The sequence below is a fragment of the Portunus trituberculatus genome, chromosome 12, assembly GCF_017591435.1.
Source record: "Portunus trituberculatus isolate SZX2019 chromosome 12, ASM1759143v1, whole genome shotgun sequence".
NCBI classification, from domain to species: Eukaryota; Metazoa; Arthropoda; class Malacostraca; order Decapoda; family Portunidae; genus Portunus; species Portunus trituberculatus.
In genome coordinates this window covers 3,253,039-3,267,850 of record NC_059266.1, presented here as the reverse complement: position 1 = coordinate 3,267,850, position 14,812 = coordinate 3,253,039, and the positions used below count along the sequence as shown (strand labels likewise).

General features: G+C 37.4%; 1 protein-coding gene across 3 annotated transcripts in view; it reads right to left on the bottom strand.

Annotated features, from left to right (window-relative positions):
- The window catches only part of LOC123502722, a 212,967-nt gene that overhangs the window by 162,455 nt on the left and 35,700 nt on the right, over nucleotides 1-14,812 (bottom strand). For 2 of the 3 annotated variants that reach the window (XM_045251947.1, XM_045251949.1), the window contains exon 2: nucleotides 6,896-6,971. The exons of the other annotated variant lie outside the window; for it this stretch is intronic. The gene's annotated coding sequence lies outside the window, so the exon portion shown is untranslated. The remainder of the gene's footprint in view (nucleotides 1-6,895; nucleotides 6,972-14,812) is intronic. 3 annotated transcript variants of the gene reach the window in all.

Here is a 14,812-nt window from a genome sequence, read left to right as displayed (position 1 = left end):
ACGAAGCAGAAAGGAGTATTGGTTGGTGGAAGAGTTCACAGTTAGAAAAGTTGGACGGGAAAGAGAGAGGGAGAGCCATATTAAGTTTAAAAAAAAAATGTGCAGCAAAGAAAGCCAGCTGTGAAACGAAAAGTAATTTGAAATTTGTAATAATGAGGGCATTGATAATAATAGAAGTCGTAATAATAATAATAATAATGATAATAATAATAATAATAATAATAATAATGATAATAGTAATAATGATAATAATGATAGTAATAATGATAGTAATAATAATAATAATGATAATAATAATAATAATAATAATAATAATAATAAATAATAATAACAATAATAAGTGATAATAATAATAACAATGATAATATAAATGACAAAAATGAAAATAATAATAATAGTAATAATAACAATAATAATAATAATGATAATAATAAAATAATAATCATAATAATGGTAACAGTAGTGGTAGTAGTAGCAGTTTTAGTATTAGTAATAAAAGTAGTAGTAGTAGTAGTAGTAGTAGTAGTAGTAGTAGTAGTAGTAGTAGTAGTAGTAGTAGTAGTTATAATAGTAGTGATAGTAATAGTGATAGTAATAGTGATAGTATTAGTAGTAGTAGTAGTGGTAGTTTTATTATTATTATTAGTAGTAGTAGTAGTAGTAGTAGTAATAATGGTAGTAGCAGTAGTAACTGTAATAATAGTAGTAGATATAGTTATGATCAAGAAATATATCGAGAAAGAGAGGAATGACTCCAAGGACATCAAAATTATACGAGAGCAAGAAACCTTAATTTTTACCTTAACATCCTGTGCGCTAAAACTCAGAAATGTGAAAGTGGTACACACCAATAAAAACACAGAAAATAAGAATAATAATATCACTCAACACTAACACATAAGAACTTTACTGCAAAAATATTGTAGAATTCACTGTTAGAAAAAGAAAATCAAAATTTTCTTTCCACACCTTTCTTACTTCCTTGTTCACCGCATCCTCCTCCTCCAATCCTTCCTCATCCTTGCACGCTCAGTCTCCTACAAAGAGCGTCCGTCAAAACACGAAGCAGCGATCAAATGATTCCTCGCCGCCAAGTTGAAAGCACAGACATCAAAGCGAGGATTTAATGATGTAAGTTTACCGAGAAAGTAAAATTATTAAAGATTTTTTTCGTGTATACATATTTCCACCGTTGCATGCCTGAGTGTGTACAGTAGGTGTGTGCGTATGTGTGTTTACTTCTTTACTATTATTGCTGTTGTTTTTGTTGCTGCTGTTGAGTGAAGTCATCAAGCCTGCCAGTTAATTTTGAAGACGAGGAAACTTGTCAGATTTTTTGTTGTGATAAAGACAGGTAGGTTTCCTGAGTGATTGATATCAACACACAGTAGAAGTGATTCTCCTAATTGCAAGGATTAGGTGCTGGATTCTCTCTCTCTCTCTCTCTCTCTCTCTCTCTCTCTCTCTCTCTCTCTCTCTCTCTCTCTCTCTCTCTCTCTCTCTCTCTCTCTCTCTCTCTCTCTCTCTCTCACACAAGATTTCACACATATATATGTTCTATGAATTCACACACACACACACACACACACACACACACACACACAGAGAGAGAGAGAGAGAGAGAGAGAGAGAGAGAGAGAGAGAGAGAGAGAGAGAGAGAGAGAGAGAGAGAGAGAGAGAGAGAGAGAGAGAGAGAGAGAGAGAGAGAGAGAGAGAGAGAGGCTATTTTTGGATTAAAAAATTGTTGAGTCGTTTGCTATTCGTCATAATATTTCTGTCATAATTAAAACACACTACCTCGTCTTGTCTGTTGTATGTTACCTGGACGTGCTGTATAACCAACATTAATGTGTGTGTGCGTGTATCTGTGTGTGTGTGTGTGTGTGTGTGTGTGTGTGTGTGTGTGTGTGTGTGTGTGTGTGTGTGTGTGTGTGTGTGTGTGTCCTACCATCACAATATATGATCCGAAAAATATTTGGTGTAACTGAAAACTTTGACACTGAATGAACGCCAACTTCTTTAGTATTCAAATCCTGAAAATATTCTGCGTTGAAAGGCAGCGGTCTGGCAGGTAGAGAGAGAAGAGCAGGAGGAGGTTGCAAGGGAGAACAGTGAGGCAAGCCATGACGAACAGGACTACAAACCCTTCATATATGTCACCATTTGTGCATTTCTATCTCTATATATATCTAACGTTTTCTCCTGTAACACTAAAGCAAGGCACCATCAAATTCCTTACAGTTTTTCATACATATGTCACCAAATGTGCTTACCTTTCTCTATCTATAACGTTCTCTCCTATACCGGTATTCTCACTCATTCATACTTTTCTCCCTTAAACTCTGGTTCTTCTTACCTGTTCCTGTATTTCAGCTTTCCATGACACTTGTCCAGTATTTTTTTTCTGGCACTTTTGACTCTATTGAAGGACCGGAAAATCAAATGGACCTTTCTCTATTAATTACAATTATTGTTCCCTTTGGCCGGTGACCCTTCTACATAAAAAAAAAAAAAAAAATAGAAGACTCTCCCAGTTGGATACCCATGATGTGGTTTTTATAAGGCAGAACAAAAGATGAAAGAATATCATTATCATAATAAGTACCAATAACTTGCTGTAAACCCACGTGTTAGCAAATATCTAGTGATTTCCTTACAGTGTAGCCTCTCTGTAGATTAGAAACACTGTTCACAGTTACACATCAGCTATCATCTCACCTCACACCATACCTGCATTTATATAGACATTATCATCATTATTATCATTACTATTATTTTTGTTATCATTATTATTATTATTATTATTATTATTATTATTATTATTATTATTATTATTATTATTATTATTATTATTAATATTAATGTTATTATTATCATTGTCATTATAGTTAGTATCATTATCATCATTATTTTATCTATTTATTAATTTATCTTTTGCTATTTTTTTTCGTTAGAGTGTCTGTTTGGAATACCTCACAGCTAGTGGATAAACGAGGCATCTCTTTTGTTTCCTAAGACAATATTGTAAGCAGAGAAAAAAAAATATACATATGGTTTCAACGCTTGGTTTATTTTAGTTTCTGTTGAATGTAGGTTTGATATCGTCGTGCAACATGTGATAAAACGAGTATTCAGTTCGAGCGTGGTTGAAAATTGTTATGGACACTGTTTGTTTAGCGTCAGTTCACGTCTCTCTCTCTCTCTCTCTCTCTCTCTCTCTCTCTCTCTCTCAGCAAGAAATTTTTCCATATACACAATCGTATATAATCAGGAACTGCGGAAAATAAAAAGACTTATTGGAGAGAGAGAGAGAGAGAGAGAGAGAGAGAGAGAGAGAGAGAGAGAGAGAGAGAGAGAGAGAGAGAGAGTGTTTGTGTGTGCATGTGTGTGTGTGTGTCCAGGATATCTGTATTTTGGAATAATGTTTGGTGTTGGGTATTGAAAGCTTTGACGTGGCAGTTGGCAGATGGATTTTGTTTGAATTAATTCGTGCGGATATTGTGTTCCTAAGCCTAGCACGAGTCAGTGTTGGAGAAAGAGGAAAGGAGAAAGAGGGGCATGATAGTGAGAGGACAATAATGGAGATTAGAAAGGACTAGAAATAGGTGTACCAACCTTTGCTTCAAGTATCCCCCCATCTTCCTTCACAATAAATCTCTCGGTATAACTTTTCCTACTTTTCGCAATAATATACCGTTTTGTGTTTTAGTGAGTTTCCCATACTTGAATGAAGTGTTTTACTGTAACAAATATCTACGAGAATTGGGAATCATTGGTACCTTTTGCTTGTTTCTTGGTGAATGCTTGTGGCCTAAGTCGTGAGATCAATTAAGAATGTGGTGGGTTTTTTTTCTGCTGTGATATGAGAGAGAGAGAGAGAGAGAGAGAGAGAGAGAGAGAGAGAGAGAGAGAGAGTCCTGTGCGATTGACAGTTTTGACATGTTTGATTGTCTACTTTTCGTCATTACATTGTCGTTTTTTTTTTTTTTCTATTTTTGATACGCCGAATCGTTAGTTACAGATTAGCACTTGTAGGACTGACGCTAGTGTGTGTGTGTGTGTGTGTGTGTGAGTAGGTAGATTGGATTATCTATACCGTTATTTACTTAAGGACTACAGTTTTCGTCATGGTATAAGTAGGCTCTCTGTCTGTCTGTCTGCCAGTCTCTGTCTGTCTGTGTCTCTCTCTCTGTCTGTCTTTCTCTCTCTGGCTGTCTGTATGTCTCTCTCTTTCTTTTATTCCCCCACATATTTGTATCCATTTATTTCTGAGGTCGGCATTGTGTGGTAAGTTAAAGAAATGTTCCTTACATCCTTTCCGATGGATACTATTGCACTCGCGGACTATCCACACAGTGGGCATACCCAAGGAAAACGGTCTGTGTAACCGTGTTGGTTTTTCACAGGTATAGTCTGAGTGGAACTGAGTTCGTTTCCACATCCTACCCACCTGTCCAACTTCTGCGTGACGTCACAGTGGCTGCGCAAACGTGAACCACTTTAGGAATAAGACTCCGCCCATTGAGAATACCTGGCATAGCCTACTTATACCATGGTTTTCGTCACATTGAAAACTTTGGTGGTACATGAATGATAACTTTTGTGCAAATAAAATCTCGTGAATATTCTGCGTTTAAAGATTCAGGGAGGGAGGGAAGGAAGGTTGACGTAAGAGTGTGGGGGAATGGGGATTGAGGGAGGAGGGAGGGACAGCTTGGCGGGAAGGCAGAAGTATCAGCTGAGCCTCTCTTTTCATTTCCTCCTTCTTCTGTCCTTAAAATCAATTAGTCAGTCAGTCAGTCCTTCTGTCAGTCTATTGAGATTCTAATTTTTCTAAGCATTTCCCGTATATTTTCAATGATTTCTAAACGGTTTTCTCCGGCTGGACAGTAATGGGTGTTTTACATCTCCATGGTTCTCTGTATGCTTATGACACTGCCGTATGTATTTATGTATATATATATGTATGCATGTATATGAGCATGTTTGTCCTTTAGTCATAATTCAGGCATTTACTGATTAACGTCCATCTTCCACTTGTATGCCGTGGTAGAATAGCTGTATCCCTCCACGACGCCATCGAGTTACGTCATAGCTAGGTGCGCAGAAGCCTCACATTCGCCGGCATCTCCCTGCATCCTTAGCCATCGGCAAGTTGTGGCTTGTGGGACCGGTACGTAATGTTTTCTTTATAAATAGTGATCGTTAAAGAACCCGCGTGGCGATACAAGGTGATGGACGTGTGGACCATTATATTGTGGAAACAGAAGGTGAGATTTGACTCGATTTCTACTGCAAAATAAGTTGATACTGAGATGCGGAAGGAGCAGAGTGGTGAGGTATACGAGGGTAGTTAGGTGGTGCGTTTAGTCTTGACCCTAGAAGCTATCTAGGGATTGTAGTTGATGTTTATGTACTATTACTTATTTGACTTAATGATCCCCAGAGGAAGTGTCTGTCGTTCGTTTTTGGTCGGTGTGATTGCTGTAAGTGGGTGGTGTTGCGGAGGAGGTAGGTGACAGGAAGGAAACACACACACTTGCGCTCCCTGGTTGTATATCCTCGCAGAGCCTCGCTTTCCTACATCCATATGAATCCACCCATTATATACATACTTATCTTATAATTATCATTTCACCAAGTATAAATTAGGCCTTATATTCCGCTCCTTTACAATGAGAAGTGGTAGTGTTGGTGGCCCTGGTGACTGTCGAACGAGTAAGTGGTGCAACAAGTAGTAGAGAAGACAGGAGTACCAACCGTTGTGATAAATCTGTGTTCTGCTTCCACTTTATTTCGTGTTATTTATTTCAGCGTGTGTTTTGAGCAAAGTTCTGCCTTATCTCACAATGCTGTACTATCGTTTCACTAGTTTTGTTTTCCAGATTGATGAAGACGTGTCCTCATTGGGCTTTAGAGCGCTAGGAAATTTTGGCACTGAGTGTAGATGCAGATTTAACACATAATTAGGCTAATGGAAGTCTGCCATAACTACTGCTTATTTGTTATATGAAGTGATAGAAGCACATGTGAATCATCTTCTAAATTAAAACTTTGTAAATAAGAAACAAGAGTTCATGTTGATTAGTGAGTGAGAGGAAAGAGAGGATATAACGCTCTCTTCTAGACTTTTAAAGCTTCATGCAGTGTTTGTTCAGCATCAAGTGTCTCATTGGCATTGTCTATGAAGTCAGGAAGATGCTGTAGAACTAGTGAAATAATGGTAGACCCTGATAAAGGTTAATTATGCTTGTGATGAACCAGCTGCGCAGTAATAACTCTCTCTCTCTCTCTCTCTCTCTCTCTCTCTCTCTCTCTCTCTCATAAGGAAGTGAAGTCTGCGATATCTGTAATTAGGAGAGAGAGAGAGAGAGAGAGAGAGAGAGAGAGAGAGAGTTACTAGGTAAGTTCTAGCGAGAAGGTTAATGAATGCTCAGGAAAATGTTGTTTTGGTGAATTAAATCTCATTAAGGATTTACTTGGAAAGGCAAAGGGAGGAACAGTAGGGTGGAAGGTGAGAGTGGAGGGAGAGGGAAAACAGGGATGGAAGGAGAGGGGGAGAGAGGAGATGAGACAGGAGTACCAACCATTTTAATGACTTTGCCCTAACTTGGTATTTTTTTTTCTAATACTTGAATTATCAGTTGATTTTTTTTTTTACAAGCGCTATACAACAAACGTCGATATTGATTTCGAATATGTTGCTTGTCTAGATCTTTTTTAATTAGTGTTCGCGGTTGTCCTCTTTCCTCTAATCCTTTACGGTGAATTCTTGCCTCCGCTACTCAACACGTCTAATTTTAGCGTAAATCGGATTATGCCACGATTGCATTGGTGGATAAATGGATTTCCCCACTCTCTTTGCCTCTTAATTTCCATTCCATTTCGACCGTACCTTCTGCAGAGAACGGGGGTGTCTTCGGGAGTGTTGGCAGCCGTGCGCGTCGTCATCATGAGTCACGTGATCAAGTCTGGTGGGGAGAAAAAATAACGCTGCTTCGGTTGTTTTTTTTACTTCATGATTACTTATTATGAAGACTGAATATGAAGTGGAGAGAGAGAGAGAGAGAGAGAGAGAGAGAGAGAGAGAGAGAGAGAGAGAGAGAGAGAGAGAGAGAGCAGTGGATTACTTAACATCAAATTTGGGGGTTCTTTACTGGCGGACTTATTATTCCGTAAGTCTTAACAACGCTAGACTTGCGACTAATGAAGAATGAGGCCAGCTGTAATAATAGTGCTGGAACATGCTTGCTTTTACTTGAAAGGCAATGAAAGGCGTGTTTATGTTGTGGAGTGTCCGGAGTGGCCTGGCCCGTGATGCAGGGCCAGGCACTGAAGGAATGTGTGATGAGGTGGGAAAGCCTAGGGGAAGTTCTGCGTTGTCCTGTACAGCTGTGGTTGGTTAGTTTGGGCTGGGTTGGGTTTATGTTAGGTTAGACTATATTAGGGAAATTTTGTCATGAAGTAGGTTAGATGAGACATACGTTGAGAAGGTTATTACACTAAACAGTGACGTCCCAGGCAATGGATCGTTGAACTTGTATAACTACTTCTCTGTTGTGAGTTCCCTGACGTTTCCCTGTCCCTAAACACGGAAGGCAGTCACAAGCGATCCCATAAAGACGACTCTTTCTTTTCCCAGTTCTGATGCATGCACCTAATACACGAACACCTTTAATGAAGAATTTATCGATAGTTTGGGTTATACCTTCTGGCTCGTTTTCTTGGGGATTAATGCCTCAGTGTTGCTTTTCTATGTGTAAATTGGATTTTTTTTTTTTTTTTACCAGTGCCTCTCTTATATTAGGGAAAAAAGTCACTTTATTGGAAGATAAGGTAGATGAGGTTTGGGTAAGCTTGTGTTAAGAAGTGAATTATTAGAGTGTTGTCTGATGGAATGATTGATTTGTTCAGTACATTACGCTAGTTTTAAATCATCTCATGGGATACTTAAGTGATGTTTTCTTTTCCTCAAACTATTGGTATTTTGATGAAACCTAGGAATATTTTTCAAGAGCACATAACATTTGCACACATGAATTCGAAAAAAAAAAAAGATAATCTAAAGTAACTCACGATGCCTTTCCGTATAATAATCGTTAAGCTACTTATTGTTTGATTAACCTTGTGTGTAATTTGAAGCGCTGAAGGAAACCCAATGAATCAATAAAGCCCTTCAATCGTTCCCTGTGTGTGAGTAGTTTGCATTATGGATCAATTAGCATAAGAAACACTTCACTTCCCTCCCCGAGATCAGCAAGAGGCGAGGTGCTGCATTAAGGAAGGCAGTGATGGGGCGTGCTATTCACTGCTTCATTTCCGAAACACATAATATGAAATGCGAGACGAGCTAGCATAGGTAACAACAAGAGGCCACTGTAGTAAGAATAAGAAGCACGTAGTATTTTCTTTATCACCGTTTTTTATGTTACCAAATAAGAGAGAGAGAGAGAGAGAGAGAGAGAGAGAGAGAGAGAGAGTATTCTGTTTAGTAACCTGTATCTCCATTGGCCCGAATCGCCCGCCATGTACAACACAATGAGGCTGAATTTTTTTCTCCTAATGGACCGAAGTGAATGTAAACAGTGAGGTGGGGCTTGTGGCCTGGCCTGGCTGGGTAGTGCTATATTATAGTGAACACCCTGCTGAGAGGCATATGATGGGCGACACGTGCTCTCTCTCTCTCTCTCTCTCTCTCTCTCTCTCTCTCTCTCTCTCTCTCTCTCTCTCTCTGGACTACATTTCGACGTTTCTCAACCGTATTGACACTTCGTTACTAAGCCTTTAGTACAATTGACACTGGTTTTAAAGGTGCTCTTTTATTATTCTAGTGACATATTAAGATTTATACATCGTTATTAGAAGGAACACTCGTGGAATTCGGCTACTGATCTGTTCGGTTGGGGTGAGAGAGCAGTGTCTAAAGAATATGTTTTTTCTCTCTCTCTCTCTCTCTCTCTCTCTCTCTGGTAATTTATTTCTGGAAACGCAAACTGTAATATATTTTTTTCTCGCTTTTTTTTTCTGGGAACTCCTCTGGCATTGCATTACTTTCAGGTTTTATTTGACCATATCGTGTTTGGTTATGGTGTGAGTGTATTGGTGCATTATTTTACTCCACTGAGCTGAATGTTAGAAGTGTGCCATTTGAATAATTTGTCGCATGTTTTACCTTTACAGCAGAATGTGAATTATTTCGTTTTCCCTTTCACATTTTTATGCTTTCTATTTATAATGTTTGTTTTATCTTTACAATATTTTCCTCACCATTTTCATTATTTTTTTTTTTTCATTATCATTATCTCCTTTTTCTTTTCCTTTTTCCTTCTTTTTCCTTTCCTCCTCCTCCTCCTCCTCCTTGTTGTTGTTGTTGTTGTTTTGTTCTTGTTCTTGTTCTTGTTCTTCCTCCTCCTCCTCCTCTTCTTCTTCTTCTTCTTCTTCAGTTTCTTCTTTTTTTTCCTCCTCTTCTTCTTCTTCTTCTTCTTCGTCTTCTTCTTCTTACTGTTATCATTTTTATAATAATTATAATAATAATAATAATAATAATAATAATAATTATTATTATTATTATTATTATTATTATTATTATTATTATCATTATTATTATTATTATTATTATTATTATTATTATTATTATTATTATTAATAATCATTATTATTTCTTGCTTCTTGTCATCGTTTGTCCATTGTTCTCGTCGTCATTGTCGTTGTTGATATTGTTGTTGTCATTGCTGCTGTTGTTGATGTTGTTATATAAAAATCTGCAGTTTTAGGTAAATTTACTTTTTGTCATGGGTTTCATGTCGACATTTTCGCAGCATCGACAAGTCTTAGCCAGGGTCCAGTGCAGAAAAATACCAGACATGGTATTATTTACAGGTGAATTGTGGTACGTACAAATACGAAACCTCTGAAGTTGGAGTTCCACAGTAGAAATTACAAAGCCTTGAGTAGCTTATTGATGTAATCTGCATACAGTTTTGTAATGTATATTTTACGTGAGAGCTTTTGTTGAATTTTATAGTGAACATGGGTGGGAGGGGGTATTATGAAGGCTGGAGGCAAAGGACTCTATTATATGATACCTACCACTATTTTCCTCTTCACATCTCGCAGTGCATGTTTTATTCCTCTTCTTTTCTTGGTTTGTTGTATCGGATCAAAATGTGGGAACAGATGCGTGACATTACTAGGTTGATTAGGTTAGTCGTGCAGAAGCAGGGAAATAGATTGTTTTTGATATTGTGTTCCGGTAGCGAAGCTTTCTCTCTCTCTCTCTCTCTCTCTCTCTCTCTCTCTCTCTCTCTCTCTCTCTCTCTCTCTCTCTCTCATATTGATGTTTGAGATATTTAACTGGAAGTGAAAATGGATATTTTTTTCGTTACTAGTATTTTCTTTACATTCATTCTCCTTTAATGTCCTTTTGATATACTTCTTAATCTTTATATAGACTTATTAGAGATCTCTTCTTGCGTCATAGGCTTGGAAAGATCAGCCATGTCAAGGATGTAGATGAACGTAATTTAGAGACTAGAAGGGACTGGTTGTCTTTATCAAATTCTTGTAATTGTAACACTTGGTAATGTTGATATTGATTTACATGTAATGTCTTATGAATTCAGAAAGACTTTGGGTGTGTTAAGAATGGAATTTTAATTAGGAAGACTTACAGTATTCAAGAGATAAATTCGTATGTTTTCTCAAGTACTTATTTTATATAGATTTTTTTTTTTTTTTATGTTATCGATTATAACGCCTGTAGGCATACTTGAACAGTATATGTGGGAAGCGCTGTTTAGCTTCCACCCGTTAGTGGCGCAGGCAGTTTTATTTATAGTGGTACCCAATAGAATAATAATGGTGGCTTGTATTTTTTTTTTATTTGTGTCAAAGTGAACATGATTAGCACCTTTCTTCTTAGTTTCTATAATTAGAGGTAAATAGGGAATAAGGGAAGTAATTAGGAAGTTAAGTATAATTTGTACTGCGTTGAGATAGTTCGAAGGGATGCACAAAAGTAAGATATTTTTCATATATTTAGTGATCATAAAGGAAAAGAAAAATCGAAGTCATTTGGATAAGTGGAAACTGTCGACACTGGAAGAAATAAAAATATTGTCTGTAGTATATATTTGCTACTGCTGCGGTACTGGAACAAAAAAAAAAAAAAAGTTGAGCTAGCTATTGTCACACCTCATCAGACAAGAACAGGAAGCTCCATGGAGGACGAGACGTTATATTTGTAAGAGTTCAAATATAGGATTGAACCTCGCAATTAATTCAGTGAGGGTCGTTAGTCGACCAAAAATGCTGGAGTGAGCACCTGATTAGCCTTGATAATGCGGTGATTGGTTGCCGACTAACTCGTCTGTTTAATTTATTCTGTCTGTGCCGCCATCACCACGTGTACTGCACATGTGGGAGTGTTGCTGCGCTAATTAACATGAGAGAGAGAGAGAGAGAGAGAGAGAGAGAGAGAGAGAGAGAGAGAGAGAGAGAGAGAGAGAGAGAGAGACTGACTTCACCAAGCTGCTATTATTGGGAGGTTTAATTTTCTAGTGTAGAGGGATGGTGGCCTTCCGTGATTGCCTTTTTAACGTGCATCATCATCAATGCTTGCTGGTCCCAGCCGCCGGCAATGTGTTGAGGACTGAAAATATCCATGGAACGGTGAAATATTCATGGGCCAATATTTTGAAAGTATAGTTTTGTTTGCTTTTTGTTTATTTATTTTTTTTTTACTTATTCTTTTTAAGAGCAGCGAACACTTAATGGGTGGTTGACCGCCGTCATGGTCGCCATTCCACGGTATTCATGGTCATCCTACCCGCGTTCATTCAATCACGTCCCTATAGTGCTGCGCCCCTCATTTAAATGTATGCTGAAGAGACGCGGAAAAAAAAAAAAAAAATGAACACGCGCGTCTCTGTGAAATATTATATGTCATAAAGTCTCTTCGCCTCTACGGCTCTTTTTTTCCTTTTTTTTTTTTTTGAACGAGCTATTTTCCTTTAATATTTATACGAGAGTTCTCTTGCCACACAAAAAAGTCTGTATTTGTTGACACTGTTACAGTAAGATAAGGAACGTGAAAATAAGGTCACTTAACAACATTTGAAGTGTGACTAAAGTTATTTGGTATTCATCTCAAGTGATATTGGAAAGAAATGAAGTGACATGGAGAATATTGATGAAAAAAAGGTGCGGTGGCCGCCGTGGGTGTGAGGGGAGGATCCCTCATGAGATAGGAAGACAGTGTTGGAATACTTCAGTGAGATAAGGGAAAGGAGCGCGGCAGGGATCCAGTATGCAGAAGGGAGAGTATTATGAACGGTGTTATGAACCAGAGCACATGCAAACTTGTCAAGTCACCCCTGGAATGGATTCCAAGGAACGAACAGGTGGTGAAGCAGATCAGAATGAAAAGTGAACTAAATTGATGAATCTAAAAATCGATCGTTTGAATTTTCCTTAATACGAAGGATGTTCACTTCGTTTATTTGTTTTGCCACTTATGTGGTTAAGAATGCTACTATTGTTCAACCAGATACTTTTCTTTTCCTTCCTGTGACTATGTGGTTAAGAATGCTACTATTGTTGGATTAATGTATCCGATGTATGCTCGTTATTTTATCGCCTGTGTGTGGATTAATGGTGCAACACAACTCTTCCCATCTGCCACAGTACTTAATACAGGCATAGTTTAATTAATCATAGAAAAAAAATATATGAAAAGAACAAACTGATTCAGACAGCCAGAGGTGTTCGTGAAGACATAAAACATAACACAATCTGACCCTTCCCATTGTGACGCGAACAAGACTAGAACATGTTGTTTTTTACTTCAATTTGAGCTATATCGCCTGTGACGTGTGGACAACGACAGGCAGGCAGAAAGTGTCCCCACTGAATCTGACTTGGATGATGACGGACATTGTTAAACATTTCTACGTCTCATCGTAACATTTCACAGGTTGTAGTGGAGGTTATTGTAATTTGAAGGTATTTTTTTTGTTATTTTAATTTCTATTTAAGAAGGATATTAAATCATGAATAGTTGAAAAAAAAGCATAAAAAATATATATTGCTAATTATCATTGTGGCCTTTGATAATAGGTCTTTCATTAAGGTTGTTCACTGCTTATTACACACAGGTTTGTTTTGATAAACTGCTCTGACTCATTTCTTTTCTGTTAATTATACTGGATGTATGTTTAAAAAAAATCTATTCCTTTAATCTAACATTTTATGAATCCGTGTACAGTGTTTTTAGAATTGGGAAGTTGTGTTTATCAGTGGAAAAAAAAGAAAATCAGATTAGTTTCCTTTGAGCTTTTTATAATTATCTACAATGCCTTTCGATATAAAAACACCGGCTTATCACAGAACATAGTAAAATAATACTAGTGTTCACAAACACAAGCCAGGATCAACACATACACACACCCTTTGCTCGTGTCCTGTCAGTGTGCATATGATGGCGCGATGCATCTCCCACCAACTTGGACGCCACAGCCTCGTTATTTTTCATTATTGGCGCGTAGAGTGCGGGATAACTTATAGGTTGCACGGGGGAATGGATGGCAGCTATATACAAGGTGGGAGATTATTTATAGGCGTGGTATATTGAGAGATAATTTGTAGGTGGCGTGTTTAGTAGGTAGGAGAGAGAGAGAGAGAGAGAGAGAGAGAGAGAGAGAGAGAGAGAGAGAGAGAGTAAATTGTGTGATTAAATGTATGATACACCTGGCATCACTACAAGATATGTTACCGTAGAGAGAGAGAGAGAGAGAGAGAGAGAGAGAGAGAGAGAGACCTGGTTCGATGAGAATGTGGCGATAGTTCACATACACACAAAAATGAATAAATAATTTTCAATATTCAGAAACATTGCTTGTTGAGGAAATCATTACGTAACTGATTCTTATTCTTTCTTAGTAATTTTGTCACCGTCACTAACATTCCTATCATTACTGCACTTCAAATTTTTGTCCCTCTGTTGATATTCGGGGTGACAATTATAACGTAGATGGACATGAGAAAAAAAAAAAAAAAAAAAACGGATTTCTCTTGCATATCAAGAGCCGGGAATAGAAACGTGAACTTCAACAGATTGTCCAATAAATGACATTAAAATCTTACGTTAATTGTTCTGTGGATCATAATGTAAAACCTGAATATACTCTTCGATAAAAGTGAACGAAAAAAAAATCGTATGAAAGCTTATCAAAGCAAAATAAATGAATATATATATAAAAAAATAAAGCTGAAAATAATGGGCAATTGAAGGCTCAAGTTAATTTTCACACAGATGCAATGAAAAAAAGAAGAAAGTAGCTCAAATTTCATGTGAATAATAACAAACACATACACATTTTGTACAAATGAAAAAGAAACATAAATTAATTGTTTTTTTCTTTATACGTAGACTGAATTAGCCCGTTAATAAAAGAGAATCGAGACAAAACACTTGAGCTCGATATTGGATTACGCTTGACGTGTCCTTGTGTTGCACCTTTAAAAAATATCCAGGTAAAATAACATAAATATTTCATACATGAGAGAGAGAGAGAGAGAGAGAGAGAGAGAGAGAGAGAGAGAGAGAGAGAGAGAGAGAGAGAGAGTCATATTAGTGTAACATTTCCCTCACCTACTTCTGTCCATGCAGGTGAATCCAAACTCTTTCTTTAATCTCGAGGTGAGGGAGGAAGTGGATTTGTGGATAAACTTTGCTAGAGAGAGAGAGAGAGAGAGAGAGAGAGAGAGAGAGAGAGAGAGAGAGAGAGAGAGATAATAATAGTAGCAGGTAGTG